The sequence below is a fragment of the Lolium rigidum genome, chromosome 7 (genome assembly GCF_022539505.1).
Source record: "Lolium rigidum isolate FL_2022 chromosome 7, APGP_CSIRO_Lrig_0.1, whole genome shotgun sequence".
In the NCBI taxonomy this organism is placed as follows: Eukaryota; Viridiplantae; Streptophyta; class Magnoliopsida; order Poales; family Poaceae; genus Lolium; species Lolium rigidum.
In genome coordinates, this window is record NC_061514.1 from 175215536 (window position 1) to 175239265 (window position 23730).

The window sequence follows — 23730 nt, forward strand, 5'->3', positions numbered from 1 at the left end:
AGAGGTAACAACATATCCCCGCGTGTACGAGATAACGATAGGTAACCGTAAGTATGTTGCTCCTAATGATTATTATGATAATGAATCTGAGTACAATGATCTTCCTACGCCCTTTACCTATATTAGTGATCATGATTTGGAAGAGCACACTACTTTTGATATTGAAGATCTCTGGGACACTAATTCTGAAAATGATGATGTTAATAATTGCCATAGTATTAGTACTAGCCATGTTTCTTTCCATAATGATATAGAAAGTTCTAAGCTTGGGAAAGCTGGTTTTGATGAGCATGATATTTTTAGTCCCCAAAGCATGGAGGAGAAAATTTACTTTGATGATACTTTACCTCATATATATGATGATTACAATGATGACTATCATATTTTCGGTCCACCTACTATTGAGGAGAAGATTAATTATGATTACAATATGCCTCCTATATATGATGATTATGGTGATGAGAATAATAATGATAGCTATTTTATTGAATTTGCTCCCACTACAATTAATGGTAATAACTATGCTTATGTGGAGAGTAATAATTTTATGCATGTAGGTCATAATAAGAATGTTTCATGTGATAGTTATATTGTTGAGTTTGTTCATGATGCTACTGAAAGTTATTATGAGAGAGGGAAACATGGTTATATGCATCTTAATAATATTAATTTTCCCCTCTTTATGTTGAGAATCTTGAAGTTGCGCTTGTGTTGCCTTTCTATGCTTATTGCATTATGCTTACATTACTTGTTTATTTACAAGATTCTTTTTCATAGGAAGTGGATTAGACTTAAAAGTGTTTCTTATTTTCTTTTGATGCTCTTTTTTACTTCAACTCTTATTTCTTGCGAGAGCATCATTAAAATTACTGAGCCCATCTTAATGGCTATAAAGAAAGCACCTCTTGGGAGATAACCCATGTTTTATTTTGCTACTGTTTTGTTGTGTCTTGAAGTTGTTACTACTGTAGCAACCTCTGCTTATCTTTATTTTATTGCATTGTTGTGCCAAGTAAAGTCTTTGATAGTAAAATTGATACTAGATTTGGATTTCTGCGCAGAAACAGATTTTTAGCTGTCACGAATTTGAGTAGATCTCTCTGTAGGAGCATCTACAAATTCTGCAAAAATTCATGCGTGATCCTCAGATATGTACGCAACTTTCATTCAATTTGAGCTTCTTCATCTGACCATGTTAAGTGCCTCGAAAAAATTCGTCTTTACGGACTGTTCTGTTTTGACAGATTCTGCCTTTTATTTCGCATTGCCTCTTTTACTGTGTTTGAGTGGTTTTCTTTGCTCCATTAAATTTCAGTAACCTTGGGGAATGTCCAGAAGTGTTGGGAATGATTGTGTCCTTGTTGAACATGTGAATTTTTTATTATGCATTAACCCTCTAATGAGATTGTTTTGAGTTTGGTGTGGAGGAAGTTTTCAAGGGTTAAGAGAGGAGGATGATATAATATGATCAAGAAGACTCAAGCATCTAAGCTTGGGGATGCCCAATGTATCCCCTTCTTCATCAACAACTTATCAGGTCACCTCTAGTGAAACTATATTTTTATTCTGTCACATCTTATGTGCTTTACTTGGAGCGTCTGTGTGCTTTTATTTTTGTTTGTGTTTGAATAAATTCGGATCCTAGCAATCCTTGTGTGGGAGAGAGACACGCTCCGCTTTTTCATATGAACACTAGTGTTCTTAGCTTTTACTTTTAGTGTTCATGGCGAAGTTGAAAACCGTTTCATTTATTGCTATTTGGTTGGAAACGGAAAATGCTTCATGTGGTAATTGGTATATTATCTTGAATAATTTGATACTTGGCAATTGTTTTAAGCTCTCAAGTAGATCATGTTTAAGCTCTTGCATCATGTAGTTTAAACCTATTAGTGGAGAACTACCGTAGAGCTTGTTGAAATTTAGTTTGCATGATTGGTCTCTCTAAGGTCTAGATATTTTCTGGTAAAAGTGTTTGAACAACAAGGAAGACAGTGTAGAGCCTTATAGTGCTTGCAATATGTTCTTATGTAAGTTTTGCTGTACCGGTTCATACTTGTGTTTGCTTCAAACAACTTTGTTAGCCAAAACCTTGTACTGAGAGGAAAAGCTTCTCGTGCATCCAAAACCTTGAGCCAAAACTTATGTCATTTGTGTCCACCATATCTACCTACTATGTGGTATTTTTCTGCCATTACAAAGTAAATTACTTGCGTGCTACCTTTAAAATTTTATTCATTGTCTTTACAATATATAGCTCATGGAAAAGTAGCCTAAAAACTATTGTGGTAAAGAATATGTCGCTTATGTATCTTATTTCTACTACTCCCTCCGTGCAGAAATGTAAGACGTTTGGGGACTGTTCCCGACCAGGTGAAAATGGGTAAAAAGACAACTCTACCCTTCCCTAATTTTGAATCGGTACGCTGCCGTCCTCGATCGCCCGTCCTCGATCGCCCTCCTCCTCCGCCTGGGCAGGTCCTCCTCCGCCCTCCTCCTCCGCCTGGGCAGGTCCTCCAGCCCTCCACCCCTCCGGCCTGGGCAGGTCCTCCAGCCCTCCACCCCTCCGGCCTGGGCTCGCCCTCCTCCTCCGCCCTTGCCCTCGCCCTCCACCCGCCACCCTCCACCTCTCCGGCCTGGGCAGATCGTCGCCAAGGTGCTACCGGAGGACGATCTCCTCCGGCCCAGGCAGGTCCTCGCCCAAGACCATCCTGGAGGACGATCTCCTCCGGCCTAGGCAGGTCCTCGCCAAGGACCATCGTGGAGGACGATCGCCTCCGGCCCAGGCAGCTCCTCACCCAGGTGTGCTTCGCCTCCTCCTTGACGACAATCTCCTCGCTAGGTGATCCTCGCCTCTTTGTCGAAGACCGGCTCCCAGGTTCTTACTCACCAAGAGCCTCACGCACAGGTGCTCCTCGCACAAAGAGCAGCAGCAGACATCGGAGCATATGTTAAACAAATATACGAGCAGGAACACATTACAACAGCAGCATCCACATACCTGAACAAATAGCAGAAGCAGTTGCACTCAGGATCAATATGGTGCTCCCGGACTTGAATTTCACTCCACCCGAAGAAGACGATGTCCATATACCTGAAGCAGAATATGCGGTACATTATCTACCACAAAACGAAGTTACAGTTTGAAATACATCAAGTTATGTACAGGTTCCGCCTCTTATATATAGAAAATTCCTAAAACAATTGGTAAACTGAATTCGTTTGAATGTACGAGTTAGATATGCAATATTATCCCATGTTCCATTTATCGAGCATGGTATGGCAACACTACAAGATGCGAGTTAAATAAACAGGTAGCTTTTGTTAAAGCCTACAAGTGTTGTGGATTTTGCTAACAGAAATATCAACAGATAAGACAGAGAAACACCCCGGATGAACAGTCAGTCTTTCAAATCCATCAGCCCGCCTATTGTGCGTTGGTGGTCAAGGAAACAACTTCTCTACATCCGATGAGTCCTTGTTCATGTTGTTCTTGCTGCTGCTCTCCGAGTCGGTGATGTCAGCCTGTCACATTTGAACCCTCCTACACAAGGCAAAAGCAAGTCTGTAAAAACAAGTTCAAGTGCAAAATACTTGTATTGTCTGTCCGAAATAGGCACCCCTCCTCCTCCGTCTTGCTCGCTGCACGGACAAGCAAAACCATCATCGGCTCATCACCATGACGAAATGATCTACGAGAAGATTCGTATGTAGTATGTATCTACACATGCGAATTCAGTTTACCAATTGTTTTAGGAAGACTCGATTCCAGCGATTCCACGAGCATTAGCTCTTGCTCATCACACCAGGGTTCAATAGATGTCTTGGTCTGTGACGGTGATGCTCTCCAAGACCGGCGCGCTCGCAAGCAGCAACCGCGCCATGTCGAGGTAGTAGTGCTCCTGTCCAGAGAAGCCGCCCAGCTTCACCTTGCGGAGGTGCTCCAACGAGAGCACGTCGTCTTTCCAGCTCCCACGGAGGTCGCAGTCGCCGCACCCCTCCCCGCATGGAGTATGATAGTACTTCATTTTGTAGCGATAGATTCGATTCAAAAGGGAAAAATACATACAAATTAGCGACGTTAGGATGTTGACTCGACCATACTGAAAGGAAAAAAATGTACTCTGTATATACTACATAGGATATACTCACATGAATGTGACTTTGATTGTCGAGGTGGAGGTATTCGAGGTTGCCGCATAGCGCTAGGAGGCTGGCCACCGTTGCTCCCAAGCTGTGGCTGCCTTTTGAGGAAAAGTATATGGTCAGATCTTTGACGCCGGATAGCTGGGGCATCCCTTCCATTGCATCATCTTCTGGCTTCTGTGCAAGTAAAGAATATACGGGAAAAGTTGTCACGGAAGACAAAAACTATGCATACACAACGCAAAAGAGATATCAGCAAGAAAACGGAGAGGGGGGAAAGGTTTTTCTTACAAGAAGGTCGTGGAAGGCATGGAGTGGTTGGGCATGGCGCCGCCATGGAAGCCGCCATAGCCAATAACATGATGAGGAGGAGGATCCTCAAGAACCCCAAACCTTTCTGCCTCTCCCAGTAGAGAAACTAGCTACCTAGCAGCCCGGCTTCGATGCATCGGGATATATAGCAACACAGGAAAAGATCACATGAGCAACACCCACACACAAGCCGAGAGAAGAGAGAGGGCATCCGAATATGGAGACAAACAACATACCGAGGTACTGGTTTTGCTTTAATCCGTACCACGGGCAACAGCGCAAAAGAGGCCGGGGTTGAGCAGAGGCAGCCTTGACCGTTTCTTGCTCTTCTTCGCGCACCCTGCAACTCCTTGTCTTGATATCTGCACATCGTGATGGCTTTCGCCTCGCTTCCGGGCTAACCCCGAATGATCCATGACTAGATGTATGTTACTGTTGTATTGTTGAAACCTCTCAAGTCACACTTCATCCAATCGCTTTTTCCCGAGTTAGAAGAACAAAAACAATATTAGTTGGAAAAAATCTACGAGATTGAAAGCCCAACACCAAAATTTTGTTCCTGCTATACTACATCGTGATAAGTGTCACCTCGGTAACTAGAAAGAACAGGATGACTAATTTACTTTTATTGTTATTAATACGCAGATGATGACGAAGAAGTAAATGAAGAAATGTACGAACAAAATCTGTATGAAGCTGCACTTGATGAAGAGGAAGATGCGGAAGATGAAGAGCAAGATGCAGTAGAAATGGGTGAGCAAAATCAACATTATAATGGGGAAGAACCAGGTGGTCATCAAGCAATGACGACATCGAAAAGTCCTCCCTGACCATCAAAAATATGCTGCTTATGTAGCTATGCATTCACTTTGCATGAAAAATGGAGGAAAGTTCGACAAGAATGACAAGAAACATGTTGCTGCATTTTTTCAATCGGACATCCAAGTTATGCAAAGAATATGGAGACGGGCTATGAAGCAAATAGCTGATGGGTTGGAAGTGGATGTTTCTAGCAAAAGGAAAGGAAGGTGTGGGAGGAAACCAAAGAATATCGATATGTCCATTGTTCCTAGTATACCTCTAAATCAAAGGTCAACTATCAGATCACTAGCTTGGCAGTTGGGAGTCAGCCCTAGTACATTATTCACAAGATTCAAAGCAAAGCACTTCAAGAGGATCTCAAACTCTCTGAAGCCACTTCTAACACAAAAAAATATGTTGGCAAGACTCCAATTTTGCCTCTCAATGATTGGTGAGACTAAGACAAAAAAAGGACACCCAATTTTCAAAAGTATGTACAATTATGTACATATAGATGAAAAGTGGTTTAATCTCACCAAGAAAAACAGAAAGTATTACCTCCTACCAGAAGAGGAGGAACCTTTGAGAGCAGTCACAAACAAACAGTGCATTGGTAAGGTCATGTTTCTCACAGCAGTTGCAAGACCAAGATTCGATAGTGCAAAGAATGTAATATTTTCTGGTAAGATTGGTGTATGGCCATTTGTTAAGCAATTGCCAGCGCAAAGGAAAAGCGATAATCGGCCTAAAGGGACCCTAGAGACTAAGTCAATCAAGGTCACTAGGGATGTTATGAGGGAGTTCCTAATAGATAAGGTGCTGCCAGCAATGCGAGATGCTTGGCCTGCAGAAGATGCTGGACAGACTATCTTTGTACAGCAAGATAACGCCAAGCCACACATACTACCTAACGATCAAGAATTCAAAGATGCTGTATCTAAAATTGGAATGGACATCCAGCTGGTGCAGCAGCCAGCGAATAGCCCAGATTTGAATGTTAATGATCTAGGGTTCTTCAACTCCATAGAATCTCTAACAGACCGCAGAAGCCCTAGAACACTAAATGACCTCATTCGTGATGTGCAGGAAGAGTTTGCTGCATATGATGCACCTACCTTGAATAGAATTTTCATATCTCTTCAAACTTGTATGACTGAAGTATTGAACAATAGTGGAGGCAATGGGTATAACATCCCTCATGTGGGCAAGTTATCGTTAGAAGCCCAAAATCTGCTACCTACCAGCATTGCTTGTCCTGCTATAGTTTATGAAAATGCCCTAAAGGCATTAGCAAAGGCACTTCAAGCGGACGAAGAAGCAAAGCAAGAATATGCTAGAAAGAAAGAACAAGAAAAGAAAGCACGAGAAGAAGCGAAGCAAGAAGATGCTAGAAAGAAAGAACAAGAAAAGAAAGCACGAGAAGAAGCGAAGCAAGAAGATGCTAGAAAGAAAGAACAAGAAAAGAAAGCTCGAGAAGAAGCGAAGCAAGAAGATGCTAGAAAGAAAGAACAAGAAAGGAAAGCACGAGAAGAAGCGAAGCAAGAAGATGCTAGAAAGAAAGAACAAGAAAAGAAAGCTCGAGAAGAAGCGAAGCAAGAAGATGCTAGAAAGAAAGAACAAGAAAAGAAAGCACGAGAACAAGCGAAGCAAGAAGATGCTAGAAAGAAAGAACAAGAAAAGAAAGCTCGAGAAGAAGCGAAGCAAGAAGATGCTAGAAAGAAAGAGGAAGCAAAGAAAGCACGAGAAGAAGTGAAGCAAGACAAAGCTAGAAAGAAAGAGGAAGCAAAGAAAGCTCGAGAAGAAGCGAAGCAAGACGAAGCTATAAAGAAAGAGGAAGCAAAGAAAGCAAGAGAAGAAGCAAAGAAAAGCAATCAATCTTGCAAGCGCAAGAGAGCAGAAGGAAAGCAAGCGCAAGAAGAGCAAGCAGAAGGAGTAAGAAAGCAGGCTCGCGCAAAAGAAAATCAAGCAGAAATAACTACAGCGGAAGAAAGCACAAGCACAAGTAAAAAGCTACTGGAATTTGTTGCAAGCAAGCAATGGAAGCAACCTATTGGAATTTGTACCTATTGATCTGTTGTATTGTTGTTGTTACAGAAACTACTGCTTGTGCTACTGTATTGTTGTTGTTACACAAACTACTGCTAGTGCTACTCTACTGTCGTTGTTGTTGTTACACAAACTACTTCTAATGTATTGGTGTTGTCAGATTACACAAACTATGCAGAATTGAGAACAAGGCTAATTCTATAGAGGTACTTCCCAACACAGTAATATTCAGAGATATGGTTGTCTCTTGGAAGAATTGAGAACAAGGCTAATTCTATAGAAGGATCCTGAAACAGTTCTACAGAGGGAGGGTGTTGCTATGATAACATACCACCAAATGCTTCCAGCTGTCAATGCCAACCCAGGATACACAGTGCCACCAATCACACGACCTAGGGGATACCTAAAACGAAGCAGCAGCAGAAAATTCAGCCATGTATTCGCAGTGCATGCTCCACTTCACAAATAACTTGCACAAGTACAAGTATAAATGATTTAGCAGTAGTATGAGGCTCTTACCATGTCCTATCATCAAACCAGTTCCGTAAATCGTACATGTCCTGAAAAAAATACTCCAATCAGACTAAAACCACTTGCAGAGAGTAAGAAGACAAATGTCTTTTGCTGACGAAAAGAAACAAGTAAAACAATATACACCAATCAGACTAACACCACTTGCAGAGAGCCAACACTTTCTTAGATACTCATACAGTATTATAGTGGTAGGTAGGCTACATTATTTCTAAACCACTGAGAGCGTGAGCATGCAAGACACATCAATGTAATGTTAAGCCATTGTTTCTCGATGAAATGAGCTGAGCAAGCCTCATGTGGGAAGAACTGCACTCTGAACTGAACTACTAGAACGGTTACTAGTTTGTGGATGACTAAACTTTTCACTTCATTTAAATCTACTAGGACTGAACTTAAAATCTACTCCCGGGTGAGTACTAGGAGTACACGCGAAAATAGCTTAAATGTCATCACAACACATCAGCCCGTGTGTAATTTAAGTGGTGCTACCGCTTCCTAAAGTCTAATCTGGTACCGACGAGCAGGGGGTGACTGAAGAAATTTCTATGTTCAGGTCAGTAACCAATCGCTCTAGCTATGGTACTGTAAATCAGGAGCATCAATTCCGAGCAAAAATTCGTAATAGTGCATGAATTGTACAAGTTACTACTCATCCACCCAACAGAAGTTAGAGTTAGACAGATTATGATGTTTCACTGCTAATGGACACGAACTTAGTTGATGACGACGGGCACGTACCATGGTGGATGGACTCCTTGCAAGTGCGTGATGAAGCCGGCGATGCCGTCCTACTTCTTGAGGAGCGTTTCGTCACGCCAGGACGGCAGCGACGAGAACCGGGCAGGAGCCGCCGTCTGCGCGCGCGGACGCTGACCGGCTCTTCCGCAGCCGGATGTCCGCAGCGGGCGCCACTCTCCGCAGCCGCCTCGAGATCTTGCTCCGTGAGAAGCTGGCGCGGCCGCCGTAGAAGGTGGCCTTGGCGGACGCGGACCCGAAGCTGAACGTGCGTAGCCTCCCTCGCCTGCCGCTCGCGCTGAGCCGCGCGGCGACGGCGTCGCTGGGCTCGACGCGCACCGGCCGAAGGCGAGGCCACCCGTGCTGCTGCAGCACCTGCATCTGCTCTTGGTCGGCACCATCCTCGTCGACCTGAGCGCCTCACGATGCTCACCCCACTTTACCGGTCTTCTTCTCCATCGTTGTTGACGGATCTAGCCGCACCGTCGACGGATCCAGCCGCACCGCCGACAAATCGAGCACCATCGACGGGAAAAAATCAATCTTGCAGCGGAGATTGAGAAAGAGGGAGATTCAGCGAGGAGGCATGGGGAGGGGCAGGCGGCGTGTGGCGCGTCGACTGAGGAGCCAGCCGGCGGCGCGGGGTTGGTGGGGTGGGGAGGTGGCTGGTGGCATACGGCTCGCCGTCGGTGGAGCAAAGCTGCAGTGCGCCATCGGTGGAGCAAAGAGGGAGGAGCAAGCGAGTGGAGCGACGACTCTGTGCTGAGACTTCGCGACGACTCGGTGTGCGAGGCGACGGAGGGCAAAACGGGAAAGTACAAAAAGTGCGTAGCGTTAAAATATTTGGCCGTGAAACTCAAAACGTCTTACATTTCTGGACGGAGGGAGTATAATATTAAATGGCTAGAGATGGTGGGATGGTTGGTACGTCCGTGGCTGCAATACTGGGCGGAGAAAAAAGAGAAAATAGAATGAAAGTGGCCACCCACGCACGCACGACTCAGTCAGTTTGGTGTTCGTTGCCTTTCATCCTCATCTCCCCACCTCCGCCTTCGAAGAGCAGCGCTAGCAACTGCAGTTGGCCGCTACCTGGCATCTCGATCCCCTTCCGACCTGGGCGGCGACAGGCAAAATCGACGGGGCCTCGCGCAGCGGTGGCCCGGACCTGGAGGCAGCTGCAGCAAAATCGAAGGCCTGGCTCGGAGGCAGCCCGGACCTGGGCGGCGGGGGTAGCAGAAATCGAGGGCCGCGGGCCTAATCGCGCCCAGGAATACCCCTAAGACGATGGAATCTCTGCCGCGGTGCCGCCGGGGCGAACGGTGCCGCCGACGCCATCGATCATGAAGTCTCCACCACCGCCCTTGATCCCCTTCGAGACGCCACCTCGCCTGACCAACATACTCGCGTCGCGGCTGCCATCTCGCTCGACGTGTTTCTAGATTGTGCCCGTCGCCGCCCACGCTGATTAAAATGCACTAGATCATCGCCTAGATGCCGTACAGGTTCTTCGTTCTCTACAGGTTTCCTGTTGGCACCATATAAATTTGCACTTTTTTTCTCATCTGTGGTTGCAGCTTGATGTATGTTGCCACTGGATGTTTACGGCCTGAATGGCTGCCGTAGTAAGGTAAGCCTGGTCGTTGTAGTAGAAAAGGACTTGAACCAACTTCTACTATTCCCTAATTCATCTATGTTCCTCCAAACATCCCTTCATGATACTGTAATTTCTTTAAAGTTCTACTCTATCTCGTAGTTTGGTTGTGTAGAAATAATAATATAGATAATACGGAAGTGAGCTTCAAGTTTAGAACCAATCTGTGTACAAATAAACTGCAAAGAATACCATAAGCATCATATTTAGTTGAATTAGTTTTAACATAATTTATGTGCTCTGGACAGAACAGAATAGGTCGTATATTCAGAAGGAGATTGTCGAGCTGCTTGGCTTGTGAGTTGTGACTGCTCCAAGATCGGACCCTGTCTCAGCGCATTGACAGGACATGATGTCACCCTGGTGAGAACCGACACTCTGTTCCTTTCAGTTTAGAACTGCGGCATGCTCGTAGGCTTTCGTGTGATATTTGCCATGTCAATTGGTATAACAAGGACAACACCAAAGATCTTGGAATTTTGATTTCAGGTTTATGTTATTGAGGCAATATTAGAACTCCCATCATTTGTCAAATTTGATGATGCCGCTGTTACAGAAATTTATTAGCATGCAGAAGTATAATTGGTTTTGTAGAAGAAATATGATTGTAAAGGTATATTTCTTGACTGCATAGATTGCACTACAGAGCACATAAAAATATCTGCATTGTCGACCCTCTTCGGAAGACGTGATTAGATAGTTTACCACAGTGAGGAAGCAGGGTATGTTCAACTTCCTTTATTACCGCAGAATCATGACAGAGCTATATTAACACGATACGTATTCTCATTAAGTGTTCAAATTGATGAGTAATTTTATTATCTCATCTGAAGCTACTGATATTTTTTTCTTTCATGTTCTGTAAATTTTATGAAGCTACTAAATATTCCCTTGTACTGAAATTTGATTTTCTACATAATCTGTTTTGAAGAAACTCAGTTTTCCTGTACTTACTAAACTTTACCTTGTTGCTGAAATTTCATGGGAAGGAGGAGCTCAAGGGAGCAGACAAAACAAGGAGAAAGGAGCTAGAAAGTAGAAGTTATCGTGATAACCTGCAAGCTTTAGTGAACTCCTAATTCCTAACCACCATGTGTTTCTTTTGATTAAGTAGTTCGACATATAGCACCTAGCCACACAGGACCGTCTGCAATGGATTTTAGATATCGCTGCACCGGAATACCAGATACATGAAATCGATCATTTTGTAAGTTTCTCACTGTTTCTATATGGGTGACTAGCATATATATTTTCTATTCCAACTTGCAGGAAGTGAGAACATACTATTTAATGAAAAACTATTTGTACGTATACGAAATTGTTAATGAAAAAGAAGAGTTGTAATATTGCCTTCCTTAAGTTCAGAAGATTACTCCTTTGATTGCTTTGACAACTATATGTGCCTTCGGTACAAAATAAGTATGAGAATCAGGAGTGGCAACAATGATCAAGGCCATGGGAAGGAACCATAACCCTACCATTTAGATTTCATTTAAATCTATTTTCCAGTCATTTCTCTTGATTCTGTTTGTTTTCTGAGCTCAAATGATTATTGGTGAATTAGACTATCTTGCTACGACTTAACACTGCAATGTGGACCTGAGTATGTGAAGCTCTGTTCAGAACTTCCAGTAGATAAGGTCATATGTTAAAAAAGACGCAGGTAGAATGATACTTCAAGAGTTATCCATTGCCGTTGTCCTAGAACTACAGAGAATGAACTGTATCAGTTGCTTATAGGAAAATGATTTAATTGTTACTTAAATATTACATTAGTTATGTGAACAAGCTAGATTCTCAAGAGTTATATTGGAAACAAAGATTATATTGATCCATTAACTTGCTACTGAAGTACAACACCTATGGGAGCGAGCTTTGACAGTTTAAGGAGATTGTGTTTCAATGAGATTCCAAATTTGTCTTTTCCATTCACTGATGTGCTAACTTGGAAGTAAATGTTTATTTAATTATGACATGGATCATTTTGCTACTATATACATAACATCTTATGTTATATATATTTTTTCCACTGTACTCACAGTTTTAATGAGGTGAAAAATAATAGATGATGAGCTGAAAAATAATCACTTCCTTTGTAGCTTAAAGCTATGGTTACATTATGTAAACCAGAGATTCTAGCTGTAGAACACCAATGATATTGTTGTATAGCAAATTTCCATTGACGGCTTGAACCTTTTGCAATAAGAATATGTCTTCTACCTTTATCTTCCTTTATAATAGTTTTGGTTCTATTTAATCTTGAAAACACCGCAGCTGTCCATGCGGAAAAAAAAGGAATCCAAATTTGCCGCGTCTCTCATGTTATGATCTTCTACATCCTAGGCCTGCATCTTGCAATTTTTTTCTCCAGACATTGAAACTCTTATGCACTGTTTATTTATATCACAACATAAATGTGTTTCCGCGTTGATATTGTACATGATTTTAAAAATAAGAATTAATTTGGATTTGTTCAGAAATGACATAGGTTCTGCTAATGGGCAACCTGGCCGGCGGTATCTTTCCAAACTAGATATCTATGAACAATGTATCTTATTATCTTTGTGATGCCTCATAGCAATGCGGGTATCTGAATGTTGGAATGTTTCTTTTATTCATATGTTGTTGTGTTATTATTTTTGAAATATTACGTGTGGCTATCTTTTTATTGGTTTTGAAATATTATGTGTGGCTATCTTTTTATGTACATGTGAACTTCCATATGTATTATGTTTGCATATGTTGCAAGAATATATTTGAGTCTCCAAGAACAATTTTGAATTGGATGATCGTCAGATTACCCAGGTTGGGTTTAAACTCTTGGTTACTTTGTGGTTTATTTGCAGTGCCTTCTTGGTATTTTTTCATTATTCACAGATCAGTTCAGTACCATTTGTTGCCAAAAAGGCGAAGGTCATATATGAGTACCATATTAAGTATCTTTGCATTGAGCATTCTTCAAGTGTAAATTTGTTGTAAAATAGTCATAAAACTGTTAGCATATCCAAAGCTTTTGGTTGACAAAAGGAATATCCAGCGCTTTAGAATTTAAAGTTTGCGTGAAGGCCTCCGATTCTTGGAAAAAAATAGGGATCAAGGAAATGCAGAGAAACAAAAGTTTCTTAACCTCGCCTCTAAAGAAGCACAATGATCATGCTACTATTGGGATTTCACAAGTAAAACTAAAAAGAAATGCTCCAACAACACTAGCCTTTTACAAAAAAAAGTACTACTCATTTTTCATAGTGGTGATCTTCGTGGATTCTTTGTTAATAGGGTCGTTTAGCACAGTGATAATTCTCATGTGCAGATTCTTCTCTTCAAGACGCATATTTAACATAGCTTTGAATTTTGCAGTTACTAGCCACTGATACATGTTCATCAGGTCAAACTACCTAATTACTTTGACCAGGATGCAGATGACTTACCAAGTGGCCATGGAAGAGGACGTGGCCGCCGGGGATGGGCAGGGGAAGAGGTAAATATCCGTCAGTTTACACTAATTGAATTTGACGTGTCTTTGCAAATTGTGTGATCTTGATTCTGCCGATTAAAAGAACTTGATTCATTGTTCAGCCATTTTTAATGTGCATTCGATGTTCATAGCTATCTACAAGAGCTCTCTCTTATGTGTGTCTTTAAGGGTTACTCTTTGTACTAGGACTTTGTTTTGCCGAACATCATCTCAACCATGAGTACACGATGGAAAATTGTGAGACAAAGCTAAGGGATAGATGGACCTTCATCAAATAGAACTGATCAATCGTCTTTAGTCATTATACTGGTCATGTACGTACTTACCTTTAAATTTGTTGTCGAATTCCTGTAATTGTTAATACTGCAATACGTGAATAATTATTAGTAGTATACATGCTGATTATTGTCTATAATGAATAGGCACTTCCAGTGGTTTAAAGTTTCTTGACAATTTTTTGCTTGTACTAAGTTATTTTTTGGATGCACTGGAGCTTAGTTTGTTCATCCATTTATATATAATACATGAAATAGTCTAAGCCTGCATATACGATGCTTATTTACCTTCTACCTAAAACTTGTTGGAAAAGATGGGAGTTTTTTTGTCAACTTTCGAATGTTGATTTAGCCTCGTGTACTGTGCTTACTACCTCTGGTGAAGAGTCTGTACTATCGTTTTTTCAAGGAAAATCTAAAATCTTATCTCAACAGTAAGAAGCGAGTTCTTGCACTTCCATGTGGAATGAGGAGGTCTCCAACCACTCCCTACTCATGATGGAGGCTCGCGTCCGCCATCCGGTAAAAGATAGGAGCTAGCAGCTGGACATGCACATCCCCACCACTGGACTAATGCCGTATGAGCTGATGTAGATGTGGAAGAAGCTACTTCTAGGTTGAAAAAGATATATTAGTACTATTAGCTCTTGTGATTGACATGCAGTGGACTTATCAGATCGTGTAAGCTGTGTGTGTCTTGTACTGAAGTGGTAATAGGCAAGTTAAATTAAGTTTTGTCAATGTGCCATTTTTCAGTCACTGATGCACATATCCAAGGGACAGGGTGTTTCTACACCGGGTGCATATGCACCCTTTATTTGAAATTTATATTAAACATATTTATCAATGTCAAAAAATAAAAATAAAAATGCCTTGTGTATACCTTGACATGTTACATGCTCACAAAGTTGTTTCAGCAAAAACCGATATGTTTTGTGCTCTACGTAAAAAAGATAAATTTTTGGTGCTAAAGTAGTCTATTTCTCGAGGCATTATTTGTCTTTTTTACACTGGGTACAAAAAAATTTGGTTTTATGTGAAACTTTATATGCACACATAGAACAAGTCTCTCTATATGCTAAACAAAATTCCTAAATTTTTTATGTTTTTAAAATATGGTTTACACATACCGGGTGCATATGCATCTGAGATCAGTTTTGGTTTTCCGATATCCAAGTCTCATATCTCAAGTTCAGCTACATAATAATGCATTGGCAAAGAGATCTGCGTCAACTTGTGTAAAAAAATGGTTACGCCGTATTAAACTACAACCTTGATTTTCAAGTCAAAACTATACTACCAAGTTTTAGAGAGAACTAGGACAAATGCCCGTGCGTTGCAACGGGAGTGAAAAAATCGATATGGTAAAGACGCAAAAAAATTCACAATTGCGATGTGTCGCAAAAACCAGTCGGCTTTCGTACATCGACATGCTCTTCCTGGTTATGTGTGTCGCCACTACGTCATCTACCTTCCGCTTCAGCCAAGCCACTATTTCTGCAAATTCCTAGGTCGATCAGTCTCATGTGCTCTTTACGAACTGACCATCATAAGGCCCTTTCTATGTCGTCAACCTCTTCGCTCCTTGACACCCCACCACCACCATTGTTGCAGTCGCCACATACCCTAACTTTCTAGTTGTCGCTTACGTGCCTCCCCTCAGCTCCCCTCATAACCCTGCATATCCACTTGCCGCACCCTGCTGCTCCATATACATCAGATTTCAATTCTATAGGGCTCAAAAGCAACCAAGCAACATCTTTAATTCGGATTTGAGTTTAAAAAGTGCAACATAATTTAATCTGGTTGACAACAAAAATGAAATCCACGTAAGTTTGTATAGTGGCTAAACCTTCAGATTATGGGTAACGAGTAATAATATAGCTTTGAGCTACTTGGCCACTTTTTCTAATGATATATCGTCTTTTTCATGGGATCATCCTTTTAGTATAGCTGATGCACTTAATTGGACAAAATAGTATGGGTGCAAACACAAATGAGAAATTAAAAAAACCAATCATCAGAAGTGCAGCAATTTGCAATGCAATCTACCATTTTGACACTATTATTATCACAAGATCTGAATTTAGGATCAACAACCATCAATACAGCCAGCATATAGTAATTAATCATTGAGGAACATAAATTTTAAGAACACATCCTATTCCATAATACATAATCGGACAATACCATGTGCACAAACCTTGGCCCAAAGAGCTATGTAAACCAGATATTATAACACTCCAATGCTGAAAAGTCGGTGCTATATATTCAGTACCATTCACATTGGAGCTGGTTATCGTTCCAAACCCAGCAGAGCACCAAAAGATACAGCAGCAACCTCCTCATGATTCTGAAATCGGTGTATTTATCCCCCATTTGAAGGCCTCAATATTGAATTCCAAAATCCCCTCTCCCCTTGAAAATCCAATTGACCGTATCATGCAATAGAATATGCAGAATCACCGTTTGAGCCGGCTCCTCTTCTGGTGGCCTGATTTCTGGAATATGTTCATCGCCAAGCCATTGAATGGACCACAGCTCGCACAGGCAGGCTCGTCCTTCTCCTATGACCAAACCGGATCTGCAGCATTAGGCAGTGGCGCCGTTTGCCTCACATCACTCGCTCGGGCTCTTCGATTTGCGGCATCTCTAACAGATCGATCTTCGGGACAGTTCCAGCGGCAGATAACGCGGCGCCGGCGGCCTTAGCCTTGGCTTATCGCTAGATCTGCTCGAAGATGTATCTCCCTTTGGCTGTTCTGCAGAGACCTCTCAGCGCATGGGGTCCAATTTCTCGGCTACGTCGGCGAGTGAGATGTGGCGTAGCCGGTACCGCGCAGCCTCAAGTCAGCGTTTGCTCGCCAGAACTCCGGCGGTGCCCTGGGCCGGCCGCGTGGGGGGCGTGGATATGTTTTGTAGAGGCGGGCGGGGAGAGGAAAGGGGCAGGGTTCGACGGATTAGTCAACGAACGGGTATCGATGAACCGAACCGGTAATGGCAGGTGCAGTATTATGGAACCTGGTGGGAGGCAAAACGGTTCAAAAAATTATTGGACGAAAATTTTAGCAGAAACCTTACCTTCTTTATTATTTTATTACTAGGACAAAACCCGTGCGTTGCTACAGCATCGCGTTAAATCAAATAGATACCTCTTCATACATATAAAACCCATATCGATTCTGAATGACTTGAGAGTTCTTGAGTCAAAGTGAATTTCACTTAAATGTTTTCCCATGAGCCAAAACACGACTTGTTTCGTTAAATTATCACTCACCCGACACTACCCCGTCATCCAAAAAACCAAAGATACACTTATCTCTGAGGGAGATTAGGGGCTACCCCATGATTCTGCTCTTAACCTTTTGCTTGTGTTAATCAATGCATGTCAGCACGGTTCGGATGATGATTTTCCTGGATGAAAAATCCGTGGTCTAGCACGCCAATGTTGATTTTCCAGTATAAAAATCTCGAGGTGCGTTTGTGAGTGTGAGCAAAACACATCCACCGATGTTGCCGACTGTCCTTGTTTTGTAGCAGTCGATTGTTAGCTATCAGAGTATTGCAATATCTACTACTTGTATAACCTCTCTAGCAAGTTGTTAAGGAAATGGTCTTACCACTTTTCAAACCCATATTCATCCTTCATAATCATCTCGACGATAGATGGATGAAAAGAAGTAAAAAAAAATCCATATCCAAGAGGCATCTATGTTTTCTGCTCGCTAGGGTATCTTCAAGTGTTTATCCATTTGAGATACCGTCAGACAATTTGGGTGTTGGACAATACACCTATCGAATAATTCCTATTTGCCGATTTCCCAAATAGTAAACTCAACATTTATTTATTGTCCTATATCAAAAGCTACTTATTAAAAATATGAATTTGAATATAAATTTGAGCACCAGTTAATTCAAATTGTTAGATTTACATAGTTCAAATTTCTAATAAAAAAATGTTGATGTGCATTTTAATTCGACAACATAAAAAATAGTGCATTGAAATTAAGTCACCGATACAGGGCAGCTAGCACCACGAGCTAGCTACTAATCTTTCTCATTCTGAATCCGAAGAAAAAGTAGTCTGGCCAAGTCCTCGTTGTTCTGCTCCTCATTCTTTTACGGAGTAGCACCCACGCGCAGCCTTCCTCGCTCGGCTACCTGGTGGTCCTCCTCTAGATCTTCCCTCATGGACTTCTCCCCAACCTCCGGCACTTCCATTCTGGCCGTCCCCACTCCCTCACCTGCTGATATATCGAGGGAGGCGCTCAGCCTGGAGATCGATGCAGAGCCGCCCTCTCTCTCTGTCGGAGATCGGGGCCTGGAACGGCGCACGACAGAGACGACGCACGGGAGGACGTCTGGGGCGCCACTCTCCGCCCGCCGGCGCTTCCATCCTTGCAATCTCCACCCCTCCCTCCCTCACGGCAACCTCGCTCCTCCATCAAGGCTGCCCCCTCCCCCCGCGAAAAAGGCTGCCGACTCCAATCGCCCTCTTCCCCGTTGCGATCTTGATCCCGGGGAAACGTCTATGGAGCAGCAAGGTCGAGGGAGGGGTGCTAGCGGCGGGGGCTTGTACGACGGCGGTCTTCAAGGGCCTGCCCGGCGGCGGGAGGCTCGCAGGGGGGCTCTGGCAGCAGCAGGCTGGCCGGAGGGGCGCTGGCGGTTGGCGAGCGACCGGCCGGCGGCGGGAGGCGCGCAGAAGTGTCTCTGGCGGCGGGGGCATGGCCGGAGTGTCCCTGGCGGAGGGAATCTGGCGGACGGTGGAGGCTTTCCGACGGCGGGTGGCGCGTAGGAGGAGCGCCGTGGCGTGGGCCACAACAGTTCTCTGCCTGCTCTCGGCTAGAGGAGCTAAAAGAAAAAAAAAACGAAATAAACCACGAAACGAACCGGTACAATGGCTTTTAGCAGTATTATGCGATTTTGTGGGAGGGTAAAACGGTCAAAAAAAGCGTTGACGAAAAATTTAGCAGAAACTGTACGGACGAAACCACGGAAACGGTACTCCCTTTATTATTAGGTATAGATTATATTATTATATACTAGCAAAAGTGACCGTGCGTTGCACCAGGATTAAAAAAATGCCGCCTACCATGTGAAAGTGAAGAGGTGCCTGAAGCGTTGCCACCATGGCAACGAGATCGTGCTCCGCGCAGTTACTCTTCGCACCAACATTAACCACCTCCATTGTCGTCGGTTGACGGAGCAACGAGACCTTGTTGTGCTTGTGCTGACGCAATATACGTTTCGAGTATGTGACCTCACTGTGTTGCGCTTGTGGTCGTTGAACATGGTGTGCTTCCTAGTTGCATCTAGGATCTAGATTGAGAACCTAGATGTGACAGCTTTCGAACAATGGTCGATGAAGACAACAAATGAGTTTGTTTAGTTGTCGGGGCCAGCTAGGTGCAACTTGATTTGATAGCCACAGAAGCAGAGGTGGAGCGAGCTAGTCGCTGAATCTGAAGAGCCGGATCGATGAAGAGTTTGAGATATGCGCAACAAAAACAAAGCAACTTTGCTAAAATTAATGTGCACGAAGATGATTTTTTAAGGCAAATGAAACCTGAAGCTAGATTTGCTAAAATATCACAATTCTGCAACACACACAAACACACGTCAGCTAGATACCCTTGGTCCATTTTCCCAAACACATCTACCAGCAAGTCAAGTCCCCAGTGCACGCACTTGAACAGCACCACAAGCCCACACATCAAAACACAAGGACGACCACCAGCTGCTGCGTTTGCATGCCGATTCAGTTCTACTTTGTTCCGTAGTTCGTCGGATGTGTAGGTCAAGGGCAAACGCCAAGCGCCGGTCGAGCTGCGCGTCAACACGTCGTACACGGTCTTGCACGAAAGCTATTGCCTTGCAATCGAGAAGATTTCAGGGGCGGTCTGCGCGGTCTGCACGTTTCCTGGGCGAAGCTCTAGGCGTCGGCCGTTCGTGTAGGATTCATGTGTGTTGATCCGTCTACATGAGGATCGCTTGGACGCCATCGATGCGAGGTTAGCTGGCGGCGGTGGCAAAATTTCCGTTCGAACTCATGAGGAAAGACTCCACACCTTGCCCGTCAGATTGGGCACAAGGTGTGTATGCTATTGCCATATTGGGAGGCCAACTCTCGCCGCCGGCACGAAATCAGGGACGTGCGAAAGCTTCTGGGCTCCGCTCCGATTTTGGAGACATACGGGGCCGTTCCCTTAGGATTGAAGAAAACCACTTTGATCCGCTTTTTATTGTCGCCATAGAAAGGAAACCCACTCTGATCTAGAAGTATGAAATCAACCGTCGAACACAACCATGAGTTTCATCGCCGCTAGTCCTGCTCCTTGTAGACCTGCCACGCCGTGGACATGCGGTGACGGTGGAGAGACATTCATCGGCGTCAGCAACTAGATCGATCGGGTATTTTTAGGGGATACCGGAGCAGCTGGCTATCAGATTGAAGAGGTCCTCCATTGCTCTATGCGAGCAGATCGATAGATGGCACTGCCACTCGTGGTCGTCATTAAAGTGAGCCGCTTTTGCTGATACCACTTGGTCGATCCAGGGGCACCAGATCACGATGGTGCCGTCGCCATGCTTTCCAGTCCCTTCTGATTCGACGACGCATGTCCTGGAGGGCTAACCGTGAGGCTGGAGTACACATGGCCGGGCGGCACGCCAGCGACGTACGTATATGGCGATTGGCGATCTGTATCTTCCCGCGAGATCTAATGCAGATCCATCAATCTTGCGTCCGTATTTAAAGGCTGAAAAAAGGCAAGAAAAGATCGTAAGATCTATGAGATCGAGTACTACACGTTTGAGCGGATTACCAGAGCGTTTTGTCAGGGCGGTTTCTTTCCTTCTATCTCCCGCGTTGGTGTTGCTAGGCTGGGCCAACGATTCATGGGCCATGGGCCATCGGCTAAGCGCGAGGGAGTGTCGACCAAGAGCGACGGTCGGACATCGAGTCACAGGTACGAACCGTTTTTTGACTGGTCGGTGGCATCTGTGTGTATTATGTGGTTTAGTGGGAGGGCAAAATTGTTCAAAAAATTGTTGGACGAAAATTCTGTAAGAAACCTTAGCTCCTTTATTATTAGGTATAGATTAGGTATAGATTTGAGACCAACAACACCACCTGCATCTGACACTTGAAATCGTTTAAACCTATATATGTATCGTGATGGTAGATGGTGGTAGAGAAGTGATGAAACTTGAGATTTTTTGCCGCGTACAATTGCTGATGGTGATGTCAAGAATAGTAGAGATCCGTTAAATATTGGAAAAGACATACATCATGTCAGAGGAAAGGGAAGAGGTGTGAAAATAAGCACGACAAGCCAAGCTCTGAAAATTCGTTGTAATAGAACGACACAGTTAAAAAGATGCAAGTTGCATTATTATTTCATAGCAATGTATGTATATTTAGCTAAACATATTTTATACACATGATCTTTCGTTTCTACCATATTTACATAGAAAAAGACCGTAGCAACGCACGGGCAGTCAACTAGTTTCTTATAAGTTGCTTGTTGAGCGGTAACCATGTTTCTGGGGACGCCATCAACCTGTTACACCTTTGTTGAATATCATGTGAGTTGCTATGCATGTTCGTCTTGTCTGAAGTAAGGGAGATTTGCCATGAGTTAAATGGTTTGAGTATGCATATTGTTAGAGAAGAACATTGGACCGCCAACCAAAGCCATGTATCATGGTGGAAGTTTCAGCTTGGACATTAATCCTCAATCTCTTATGAGAATATTATCTATTGTTGAATGCTTAAAGCATTAAAGAGGAGTCCATTATCTGTTTTCTATGTTGTCCCGGTATGGATGTCCTTAAGTTGAGATCTATCAAAATCGAGAAATCAAATGCGATTTATCTCCTTGGACCTTTGTACAGGTGGCATAGAGGTACCCCTTTGTGACACTTGGTTGAAACATATGTAATGCAATGATAATCCATGGAAGTCCAACCTAACTAGGACATGGTGCGGGCACTATTAGTATTCGATGCATGAGGCTTGCAACTTATAGGAGGTTTTATGCATAACACATATGAATTATTACTACCGTTGACAAAATTGTTTCCATGTTTTCAAAATAAAAAGCTCTAGCACATGAGTAATCCTTGCTTCCCTCTGCGAAGGGTCTTTCTTTTACTTTATGTTGAGTCAGTTTACCTACTTCTTTCTATCTTAGAAGCAAACACTTGTGTCAACTGTGTGCATTGATTCTTACATACTTGCTTATTTGCACTCATCATATTACTTTGTGTTGACAATTATCCATGAGATATACATGTTGAAAGTTGAAAGCAACTGCTGAAACATAAATCTTCCTTTGTGTTGCTTCAAAACCTTCTATTAAGAATCTATTGCTTTATGAGTTAACTCTTATGCAAGACTTATTGATGCTTGTCTTGAAAGTACTATTCATGAAAAGTCTTTGATATATGATTCAGTTGTTTAATCATCATCTTTACCATTGCTTTGAATCACTTCATTCATCTCATATGCTTTACAATAGTATTGTTCAAGATTATGATAGTAGCATGTCACTTCGAAATTATCCTTGTTATCGTTTACCTACTCGAGGGCGAGTAGGAACTAAGCTTGGGGATGCTTGATACGTCTCAAACGTATCTATAATTTCTTATGTTCCATGCTAGTTTTATGAAAATACTTACATGTTTTATTCATACTTTATATCATTTTGATGCATTTTCCGGTACTAACCTATTAACAAGATGCCGAAGCGCCAGTTCCTATTTTCTGCTGTTTTTGGTTTCAGAAATCCTACACAGGAAATATTCTCGGAATTGGACGAAATAAAAGCCCACGGTCCTATTTTCCACGGAGGGTTCCAGAACATCGAAGGAGAGTCGGAGGCGGCCAGCAGGGGGCCCACCCCATAGGGCGGCGCGGCCAGGCCCCCTGGCGCGCCAGCCTATGGGGAGGCCACCCCCTAGCTCCTCCGACGCGGCCCTTCCGCCTATATATTCTCCTCGTCGCGAAAACCCTAAAACATCAAGTCATATTCCACGAAGAGTTCCGTAGCCGCCTCCATCGCGAAGACAAGTTTAGGGCGACAAAAGTCTCTGTTCCGGCACGCCGCCGGGACGGGGAATTGCCCCCGGAGTCATCTCCATCGACACCACCGCCATCTTCATCGCCATTGCTGTCTCCCATGATGAGGAGGGAGTAGTTCTCCCCCGAGGCTAAGGGCTCTACCGGTAGCTATGTGGTTCATCTCTCTCCCATGGTGTGATCTTTATGTGATCATGAGCTTTGTATCACTATTAATCTAGGGCGGCCCTAGCTGGCGCTCGCGCGCCAGGATCTAATTGCGCGATCGATTTCCGACAACCCAATTTGGGAATAACCGTGTTTCCCTTTCGTGGAAATAAACGTGCGCCGAAGTTGTGGACCACAGAGGTTACGTGCCGTATTTGATTTGCCTTCTATTGCAGCTCCACAATTCCCTTTTCGTGCGCGATACAACTTTCAGAGTCGTACGTTATTTTGCTTCATGTACGTGCGCAATTCCCTTTACTCGTTCACGAAGTAATTCTCCTTATTCCCTTTTTGGGCTAGTGAAATTTTAGGGTTAAAAAAAAGGGAGGGGAGCAGCATAATCCACTTGCAAATGAAATGAACTACGACTTGCAACATGTAATATAATAACAATTCCCTTCTTCCGCAATTCCCTTCTTGGTAACATAAGAACGTAGGTGTTGGTTAACCTTCCAAATACATGTTGATG

The 23730-nt window shown here is 43.3% G+C and overlaps 1 long non-coding RNA gene across 1 annotated transcript; it reads right to left on the bottom strand.

The window, feature by feature from the left end:
* Window positions 1–3898: 3898 nt before the first annotated feature.
* LOC124674383 lies at window positions 3899–4544 on the bottom strand. Its single transcript, XR_006992999.1, has 3 exons — window positions 4435–4544; window positions 4150–4320; window positions 3899–4019 (listed from the first exon to the last, which is right to left on the bottom strand). It is a non-coding gene; the product is annotated as an uncharacterized LOC124674383 (long non-coding RNA).
* Between the last annotated feature and the right edge of the window lie 19186 nt (window positions 4545–23730).